Genomic DNA, 10,703 nt, shown 5'->3' on the forward strand with positions numbered 1-10,703 from the left:
CTTTGTAAATAAACATAATTGCACCCAAAAAAATCTGACTTACGAGTTGTCTGTTACATACACATTTTTCTAAGACACCAAATATTGGCTAACTGTTCTGGTCAAAAGGAGCAACAATGTGATATTCTAACAAACAGAACTGATTTACAGACAGAGTAGATGCCCCAATGGAGATTTATAGTGGTTGTGATATAACAGGACATATGTAGGGTTATAGTAGTAGAGTGGGAACCAGCAATCCTTGACCTAAAGAGAAATGTTTTTTAAAGGATGTTTAGTTGTTTTTGTTAAAAGCTTCTTTAGCTTGGTTAGTGGAGACATTGAGTACATATTATTGAAATGCATAGAATTTTTGCATTTACATTTGCACTTTGCCTTTAACTAAGAAAAGTTCAGAAGATGTTGCCTTACTAATAAATGATTTCTTTTAAGACCACATTATTAGACTTGAAAATAGAGCACCATATTTCCCATTTCAAGGAAAGAGGTGGAGAAGAAGCAGAGATATTCAAAATTAAGCACAAAATATAGACCTAGTTTGTTGCTATGTAGCTTGTCATGGCAACTAAGCAAATCACAGGCTGTATAACTACAAAACAACACTGTACAGAGCCAAACCCCATGGATAACAGCTTCAGGAGATGGGATAGCACTGAGTTCCTATATGTATGCATGTCTGAAACAAAAAGGAGGAACAAGGCACAATTATATGCATCTCAAGTTTTGCCAAAGCCCGTGTACTCCACAGTGAAAGAAAAGCAGACACCATGCAGTTGTCCACTGTTTGGAATGCCACTAGCATGTTTATATTATGCTCCAGAGAGGAATGTATGGCAGGTCAATGCAAATTACTGCTTTTCTGGGCAAATTCATTTTTTAAAACTGTCACATTTAGGACTGTTCAGATTCCACTGGGATCAAGGCCACAGTATCCGCTACCTACAGGTTGTGCTCCCTTAACCAGGACTCCCTGGTCTGGCAACATCCGTGGTCTGGAATGGACTAGGGATATTCCTGGACCACAGAGCTCAGGAACAGGGAGGTCTTTTGGCAGGGCAGGAGCATAGTAGGCAGCACCGGCAACCGTGTGTGCGTGCACGCGCGGGGCTGGGAAGCAGGCCGGCACAGCAGGGAGTTTGGCCTCAGCAGCAGCTGTGGAGCTCCAGCCCCACCAGTGGCCAGGGAGCTCTGTCCCCGGCTCTCTGCACCAGTCCTGTCTGCGCAGCTCCAGCCCTGGCCACGGTGCTAGGTTGACTATTGAGCCAGATAGTTGTGGAGCTCCGCCCTGGCTGTGGCGCTTTGGCCGTGGTGCTCCACCACAGCAGCAGTGGAACCGGCAGCATCTAGAGAGCCTGGGGAGAAGGGGGGCTAGGGCAGCAGTGGGGGCAGACTAGAGCCCTAACCCAGTGATAGCATGGACCAGGAGGGGAAGAACCTTCCCTGGTTTAGCAAATCCCCTCATTCAGGACAAGTCAGGTCCTGAGTGCACCGGACCAGCGAGGTCCAACCTATAGTATTCAGAAAATAAGATAGGGAAAGCCCCAAAACGAGATCTTTACTGTAGAATGTCTAACTGAAGGATAAACAATCTCAAGCACAGAAAAAAGGAGCGGCAAGTTCTAGAAAATCCTGCATGCAAAACTATGCAGTAACAATCTGTCTGTAGAGAGCAGAACTACAAGTGAATCCATTGACTGTGGAAAAGAGAGAAGAAAAGGCAGCCCACGGCACTGTAATCCACTGGGAGGGGAAAAAAAATCTTAGTTCAACAATTACACAAACTCAATCCATGACAGGAGAAATAGACATACAATATCTGAACAGACTAAGTGGGTGGGAATAAGAGAAAATAGCAGAAGAAAAGAGAACATCTAATTCAGCAGAACAAATAGCTCCAAATCAATTCAGGAGAGCTGCGCCACAGAACACACTTGACAGCACTCTGCCAAGACACCTAAAACCACTCTCCAGTTTCTTCGTAGCCTGTGAACAGGTAACATTTCAATAGGCTGAAAACATGCTCAACTAATATTCAACTCAAAAGTCAGTCAAAAGTAAGAAATGAACAATCAAGCTGGAAAAAATAGCTAAAATCAAGAACTATGTAAAATTAAAACATGTATTAGCTAATTCTGATACAATTTCAGGGTCACCACCCTAAAACAAATTTCATCTACTTTGTGCACTCATCTTCCTCTTTGTCTAGCTTTTATAGGAGCACAGATGTAAGCTGTGCTTGGTTAATAGCTCAGGGCCTATGTTCAGGTTGTGAATTAATAGTATTCCAACAGCAGGATTTGGCACCATAACATACTTCAGAGATAGCAGTACTAGCATCTTTGAAATGTATTAAGTGGTTGGCAAGCAACATGCTGGATGAATAAACGTTCTCATACTTAATCTGAATGATATGATGATCCAAAAGAAATGTCCTTAAGAGTCGTTAGACTCTATGGGAAAAGTAGGTGCAGTGTTTTGGTTTGTGCACTAATTTTGAAAATCATTATGGCCTTTCTACAGGTAAAGGGTGAGGAAACTATTACATAAACTGCTTCTGTAGCACTGGATTTAGAAACATTTCAGTCACACTGGCTCACAGCGTGAGCTTACTACTTAATAGAAAGTACAACAGACAATTTAAGAATACATTGTATCAGGATAAGAAATATTTTGGCAAAAAAAAATCAGTCAATCCTATTTAAGAAATATTTACATTAATAATAACTTTTTAAATAATGCCTTTCCCTAAGAAGAATCTCAAAGTACTGGTCAAAAATATTCAATCAAAAAATTTCCAGACAAAAAATAAGGTTTCATTTTAAACAAATATTGTTTTTTTTTCCTTACCTTTTCTCTTTTTTGCTGCTTAGTATAACTCAGTATAATAAAAATTTGGTATGCAACTTCCTCTTATCATAATTTAAACTCTGCATAGATCATCACCTTGTAGTGGTGGAGAGGTTTTGAGTGTTCCAATGACCTCTGAGAGCAATGCTGCCTGGAGTCATTTACTCCCTTAGAGTCACCCAGGGCAAAACAGTCAAGGGCAAGATTCTAGACCAGAGTATGATCCAAGAAGTCCTCAATGGCAAAGCCGACGGAGGATAACTGCACCATGGAGTTGAAACTGTGTAATGTTACAACTGCTATGAAGACAGATGAAGGCTGGAGCAGATAAAGGATCTCCAATCATCGTGGTGCCCAGGCCATTAGTTTCAAGCCCTCTGTCCGTCAAGGACAGTGTGGTGACTGTTGTGCATTAGCCTCCCCACTTTTAAAAAAAAAAAAAAAAAAAAAAGTCCTGCATGGTCATCTTCCATTTTTTTGGGAAAAAAACACCTGCACAAGTCAGAAGTTCAATGGTGATCAGTGAGTGGCAATGGGAACAGGACAATGAGATCCGGAAATTCCTAGTCAGACCGACACACAAGCAGTGTATGTGATTCAGCTGTCTTGCTTGAGGACTGAGGCAGATTGAGCATCTTGGCTGCTGCACCCATGATTGAGCAGTCCTCTTTAGGACCCACTCTGCTCACCCCACATGGGGAGGAGCGTAGAAAAAGTGCCCTAAAAATAGTCTTGCCTCTTTTCCTGGCTGGATAGCCACATCCAGCAGTATCACCACCCCAGTGGTCGAAAATGTAAGAAACTTTTCAGCTTTGGAACCAGGAACTTAAGTACCCTGATGGACAACTCAGTGACTGACCAGAGTGATGTACAGCTATCAATGCTCATGAATTGAATCGGCTTAACATCAATATTGCTGCCTTCTCTGAGACTAGAGGAGCTAATGGACAGGTGAGGGGGAAGAAAGGAGAATACACCTACTTCTGGAAGGGAAAATCTTTAGATAAACCTTGATTGCATGGAGTAGGCTTTGCTATTCAGAATAAGCTTGTAAAGTGCCTCTCTGAGCTGCCAGTAGGCATCAATGAGCAGCTTCTGACACTCCAATTGAGGCTCACCAAAAACCAACAGGTAACTATTGTAAGCGCCTATGCGCCAACAATAGACTCTGAGGATGTAAAGAAAGATTTCTGCTCTCAGCTGGAAACCGGTGACCCCTACAGAAGAGAAGATCATTCTTCTGGGGGATTTCAGTGCATGTGTTGGACAAGACTCAGACCTGTGGAAAGGAACAATTGGGAAAGAAGGAGTTGGCAAAAGCAACACAAATGGAATCCTGCTCCTGACCAAGTGTGCTGAACTTAAACATGTAACAAAAGGACAAGTTCAAAACATCTTAGAGCCATGCACGTTCAAAGCATTGGCATCTTCTTGACTGTCATAGTTTGTGCTCGAGATTGTAGTGGCAAGTGCTGATGACTGCTGGACTGATCATCACCTCATTTGATCCACAATGAAAATTAAGATCATCCCCAAACAGAGGCTGCAAAAGAAACAGATCAGGCAAAAGCTGAAGATTCAAGATCTGAACAACCCCATTAAGTGTAACCACTCCCAAGCAGTCTTAGAAGAAAAGTTTCCATAATAATTTCTGGAAGAAACTGAGGAACACTGGAGCCAGCTGAAAGCAGTAATCATCAATACCAGTGAGGAAACCATTGGAGACTACCAAACAAGGCAGCATCTGGACTGGTTTGATGAGAATGATGTTGAAATCAAGCAGCTCATCAATGAGAAGAGAATGGCATTTTGTGCTTGGCAGAATGATATAAATAGCAAAACAAAGAGAGAAGCCTATGCTAAGGCTGAAGTCCAATGTAAAACCAGAGAACTCAAGAATAAATGGTGGACTAAGAGTGGAAGAACTCCAGCATTTTGTGGATACCCATAATACATGTGGTTTCTTCAGTGCTATTAAGGCTATTGATAGGCCAGCTTGTCATGGCATGAACCCCCTTGGCTCAAAGGATGGACCCACACTTTTGAAAGAGTGAAGTCATTAGATTTCGCTGGAAAGAACATTTTGAAGATTTTTAATTGTAATTCTATGGTTGCAGATGAAGTTCTTGTGCAAATTCCCCAATGACCTTCTAGAGATGAACTTGGAGAACCCCTCCCCAATTTGTATGAGGTGTACAATGCCATTAAGCAGATGCAGAACAACAAGGCAGCAGGTCCAGATGAGATCCCTGATTAAATCTTTAAAGACAATGGACAAGAGTTAATCTGGCATCTTAGCCTGCTTCTCCTTAAAATCTAGGTAGAGGAGATACTCAGAGAAATGAGGGATGCCTTGATACCCTCTTTAAAAAAGGGGATAAAGCAGACTGTGGAAACTATCATGGTATCTCTTTCCTTGCTGTGGCAGGCAAAATTCTGGCATGGGTGTCCTTTGGACTGGACTTTCAAAGACTGGATGTCCTGATAAAATATATCCATGTCCTAAAGTTGAGCAGCACTGACTCCCAGAGTGACCCTTTCAAAGTACAAACAAGGTTGTATCATTATTCCAACCATGTTTGCAGTCTTTATTGCAGCTATTTTTTACCTAATTGCTGGGAAGCTCCCAGCTTGTATTGAAATCAGCTACAGAATGGATGGAGGGCCATTTAGGCTTAGCAGGCTGAAAGCTAAGAGTAAGATTTCCCTCACATCTATCATGGAACTTCAGTATGCTGATGACAATGAAGTTTTTGCCTACTGAGAGAGATCTTCAGGCTATCTTGAATGGGTTTTGCTGATGCTTATGCATGCTTTGGTCTCGCCCTCAACATCAAGAAAACCAAAGTGCTCCATCAGTCCTCCCCAAATGAGGTATCATGTGCCCCAACTATTAAAATCAATGGAGAGATACTGGAGACTGTCAGTCATTTTCTCTACCTTGAAAGTTGTCTTTCATCCAAAGCAGATATTGATGTAGAAATCCAACATCATCTGAGTTGTGCCAGTGCACCCTTTGCTCATTTACAGAACAGGGTTTTTGAAGATCATGACATTCGAACAGACACCAAACTTCTTGTCTATCAAGCTGTCATTCTCCCAACACTATTGTATGGGTCTGAAACCTGGACAACCTACAGACATCACCTGAAAGTCCTTGTGTCATTAACGCTGCCGTTGTAAGATCTTGATGATCAAATGGTAAAACAGGCGCTTCTGGAAGAGGCAAAGACCACCAGTATTGAGACTATGATCATCCATCAGCAACTTTGCTGGACTGGTCACATTGTTCAGATGCTGGACCATCACCTCCCAAAACAGATCCTGTTTTCTCAGCTGAAAGAAGGATATCGTAATGTGGGAGGACAACGGAAGCATTATAAGAACTTGGTAAAGGATAACTTGAAGTGCAACATTGACATTTGATATGTGGGAAACACATACCCAGGATCAATCAAAATGGAGACAAGTCCTACACAATGACTCCCTGCATTTTGAATTTTCTTGCTGATATTCTGAAGAGGAGAAGAGGTGCAGGAGGAAGGCGAGACTGGCTTCTAGTCATGGTCAACAGCCTCCTGCTGTATTCGGAAACATCTGTCCTCACTAATAGAATGTGTGGCTCAGGGATTGGCCTTATCAGCTACCTGAGGGTCCGTAAAGGTGATCATACTTGGCTCATCAAGGGATTGATTGTGCCAGGAAAATGAGATGATCCCAGAATGTAAAATGGGATGTTCCCAGAATTGCTTCCCATAAAACCATACAGAAAAGACACAGAATCACCAGGTAGGTGAAAGGGGCTGGCTGAGAGCACTCCCCCCATCTGGGACTACTCCAGGACCAAGCCTTCCAGCCCATAAGCCCACTTGAGTGAGAGCAGGGAGTTTGAAGCTGCCCCCTCTCAGGTGTTCTCTTTTTGTCCGGAAAGAGCAGAGTTTGCTGCATTCCTTACTCTACCTGGGGAGCGCAGGGGGGCAGATGAACTGGGACCTTCCCCAATGCACCCCTCCTCTGGATGTGCCCACTGGAGTTGCAACAACCATGGAGAGATGCTTCTCAACTGGCCTCAACCTGCTACGGTGAGAGGAAGTTGGGGTAGTTCTCTCTCCCCAGGGTATCCTGCATATTGAACCTGTAATTCCAAAGGCCACCCCAGAGCAATGATTTAAATTAATGTAACCCTTCAGCCGAGTAGGCCTGGCAGTAACCAGGGCTGGGTTCAATATCTTGGGGTCCATTTCACATAGAACCGGCTCGAGCCCCCACCCAGTAATCTGGGAAATTCACGCACCCCTGGGCGCCTTGGAGAGGCAATGCTTCCCCACTCGCAATCACTGAGTCTGAGTGTAGGAAAAACATTTAATAAAACAGAGAGAGAAGTCATAGGAAAAAACTTGGTGGTGTTAACTTGGGAAAAAACACCACAAACAGTTGATACATAACCGCAAACATGAGCCAAGCCTCCACCCCAGCCAAGAATCGCCTGAAGTCCAAAACAGTCCGTCACCCACAGTGTTTCACCCCCCCCCAACCTGGGTAGAAATGGGGGTGGGGAGGATAGATAGGGGGCACCTTATACAAAACTCGGCCACGCTCCACCAGCTGCTGCCGCTCCACACCACACTGCTGATGGCTGCTCCTCACCTGCCACCACTCATGGATGGCCATGCCGCTGGTTGCTGCCACTTCACTGGCTGCAATAGGGCTAGCACTCAGCCAAACCAGTGATTTCAGCTCTCAGTGATTTCAACTCTTTAGCCACCAGCTGGACTAGCAAATGAATCCAGCTTCACTGGACTAGCAAAAGAAAAGACTCCTCAAGGAGTCTGCTTTAGGTCTGTCCTTAAAACAAAGGGGGAAAGGTGCAGGCTGGGTCAGTCTTACAACTCATACCTGGCAGGTGTGAAACAGGCTGACTCAAACCTTTTAACCCTCTCCCCCAGCTCTGTTCACTCAACTCTGGAAGGGGGGAGGCTTGTTCTTCTGAGACCTCTTACCATGATGGTGGTGTCTCTCCTGCAAGTACTGGTGGCATGTTTTACAGTTCCCACATTTAGGGGTAGCATGATTAGTTACCCCCACAACAGTCCCAAATTATATACAATTCTCCACATTCCATTCCAACACTGACCCTCCATCAGCCCTGGCTGAATGGGATTTACATAGCCACACCTCGGATTCTCTCCTGAGCAGTATTTACATGTCAACAGTTAACAGTTAATTACCTTGTAGAGCTAAACAACTGTAGTGGGCACACCCACCCCTCCTTTTAGCTGGCTGACAGCAAGCAGCAGTTCAGCCCCTGCTTACATGAAGAAAAACAAATATTTGAGTTAAGGACTTGAACAACAGCTTGTAAGTCTTCTAGTATTAGGAAAAAGAAGAGATTAAAACTACAGTGGAAAGAAATGTTTCAATCCCAGCACATACTCCTGAAGAATGTATAGCCATGGAATCCGGAAGGAATGAGCATGTGGAAATTTTATTTTACACATCAAAAAACAAAGGGGCTGTTTATTAATCAGATCTTTCTTCTTTTTTGGGAGAAAAGGGTCATTTACATTGATATTGGCTATTTCAATGCATGAAGTAATATGCCCAGCTGGAATGCCTAAATAAGGAGTTGTAAATTCATTATTCCACAAATCAGCTTTTTCCTGTCAGAACAGAAATTCCTTTTAACAGTCTTTTCAGACTGATATAAAATGAGTAAATGAGAAAATTGTTTGTATAATATGTCAGCAAGTATATTCTTAAAGCATTTTTGAGACACCATTCATATTTATGAGAGAATATCAGACACACCATCCAGCAAATGATAATTCTAATACTGATGATTTGGGAAATGAAAAATGGCTGCCTCAGCACTGTGCTTTCAGTATATTTAGATAATTTCATAGACCTAAACATGTAAATTTTCTAAGACTTGCCATTCTTCAAATGCTTTAAGCTGTGGGTTTGCAATAGCCTATTAATTTTTTAAAACATCCCTTCAAAATTAAATATCAAATATAGGAGCAGCCTTAGGGCCAGACAATCAGGGCCAAGGCTCAGGGTGCTGCAGCTGGGGAGGAGCCACAAAGGGCTCTGACCCAGTCCCGCCCCTTCTGCTCTCTTTACTTGCTGGCTGGCTTTTCTGTTCCTGCTTCTTGCCTAGGCCCAGGTGCACTGCAGCCTCACCCTCCTTGCCCCCCCCCCCATGGTTGGAATGCCAGGGCTGGCTTCCCACTGGGGGCAGGGGTAGAAACAGCCCCAAGTCTCACTGTGCAATCCAGCTTGCAGGGAAGACGTGCTGCCCCCCGCGTCCCTCCCCCGCTCCCAGCTGGGGGAACAGCAGTGGGCAGCACTTCTTCCCTGCAAGCCAGATCACCCAGAGAGACTTGGGGCTTTCTCTACCCACCTCACTGTTGGGAAGCCAGCAGTGATGCTCCAACCACGTCGGAGGGGGGACAGAGCGAGGCACCAGCGCCAGCTTTCTGCTGGGTGTGGGGGAGAAAGCAAGGCTCGGGGCTGCATGATCTAGCTCATGGGAAAGAAGCGCTCCTCTCTCCTGGTGGGCACACTGCTGTTCCCCCAGCCATGGGAAACAGGAGGAGCGCGTCTTCCCCATGAGCAGAATCGCGCAGTGAGGTTTGGGGATTTTTCTCTTCCAACCTCCAATGGGAAGCTGGCACTGGCGCTCCATCAGAACCTGGCCAATGGGAGCAGTGGAGGTGGTGCCTGGAATCATTGTGGGGCACAAAGGCACATAAGTGGTCTCCCACCCCTTCATGCCCAGACCCCCGCACCGTCAGCTTGTTCCATGCACCACCACCCTACCAAGGCCCTGCCCCCCCTCAGCCTGCTCCTGCATCCTCCCTTGCCCCCTGTACCCTCCCCCGGCAGACACCCTACCCCTAGCCTGCTACTGCACCCTCTTGCTCCTGCACCCTCCCCCTGGCAGACTCCCTACCTACAGCCTGCTCCTCACCCTATCTCCCACCCAGACCTCACCCCCTCCTGTACCTCACCTCCCATCCAGATCTGCATCCTACTGCTCTCGCTAGCAGCCCTATCCTGCACACTGAATCCCTATTTTTATTCCAACCCCAGAACCTAGGGGGCTCACAAAATCCACTAACCTTGGAACCCCAGAAGAGTAAATCTGGCCTAGGGGCAGTCTTGAACCTCAGTCCTACCTCCCCTTTCCTCCTTGTGTGGTCCCCAAATGATTTTTCTGTGGGTCAGTGGCCTCCAGACCCAAAAGAGTTCCCTCCCTCTGCCATAAATAAAGAAAACATTGAAATCTTTTGTGTTGGACATTAATATTTTACTTTATTTAAAATGAAGTTTGAAAACCTAACATGAGTTAAAGCGCTTAGTCTGTTTAATAATTTAAATCAATATTTCCTTTCTTACTTGTTAAATTAAACTATTCTCCCTAGCTGCAGCACTAGCAAAATGATTCAGGTGTAATTATGTAATTAACTATGGCTTTCCACTAGCAACTGGTGGTCCACGGAAAGATTTGCACTGAGCCAGGTGGGCCATGGGCCAAAAAATTTGAGAACCACTGGCATAAGGTGTTGGGTGATACTGGGCAGGGAGACAATGTGGTAGGCACACTGGAAATACAAGACTGGAGCTGGGGGTGCAGGTGGGAAGGAAGTGCAGGGGTTGAGATGAAGATGGTATTGTTTAGAGGTTGGGGTAAAGATGACAATGTTGGGGTTTGGGGCACAGTGTGGGAGTTAGGAGGGCAGGAATTAGTGGCAAAGGGAGCACAGGGTGGAGGTCCAGGGGTGGGGGAGCCCATGGCAGCCAAGGGTAATGGTGGGGGGGGGGGGCATGCCCGGGGTAGGGCATGCAGGGGC

The sequence above is a fragment of the Pelodiscus sinensis genome, chromosome 2, assembly GCF_049634645.1.
Source record: "Pelodiscus sinensis isolate JC-2024 chromosome 2, ASM4963464v1, whole genome shotgun sequence".
In the NCBI taxonomy this organism is placed as follows: Eukaryota; Metazoa; Chordata; order Testudines; family Trionychidae; genus Pelodiscus; species Pelodiscus sinensis.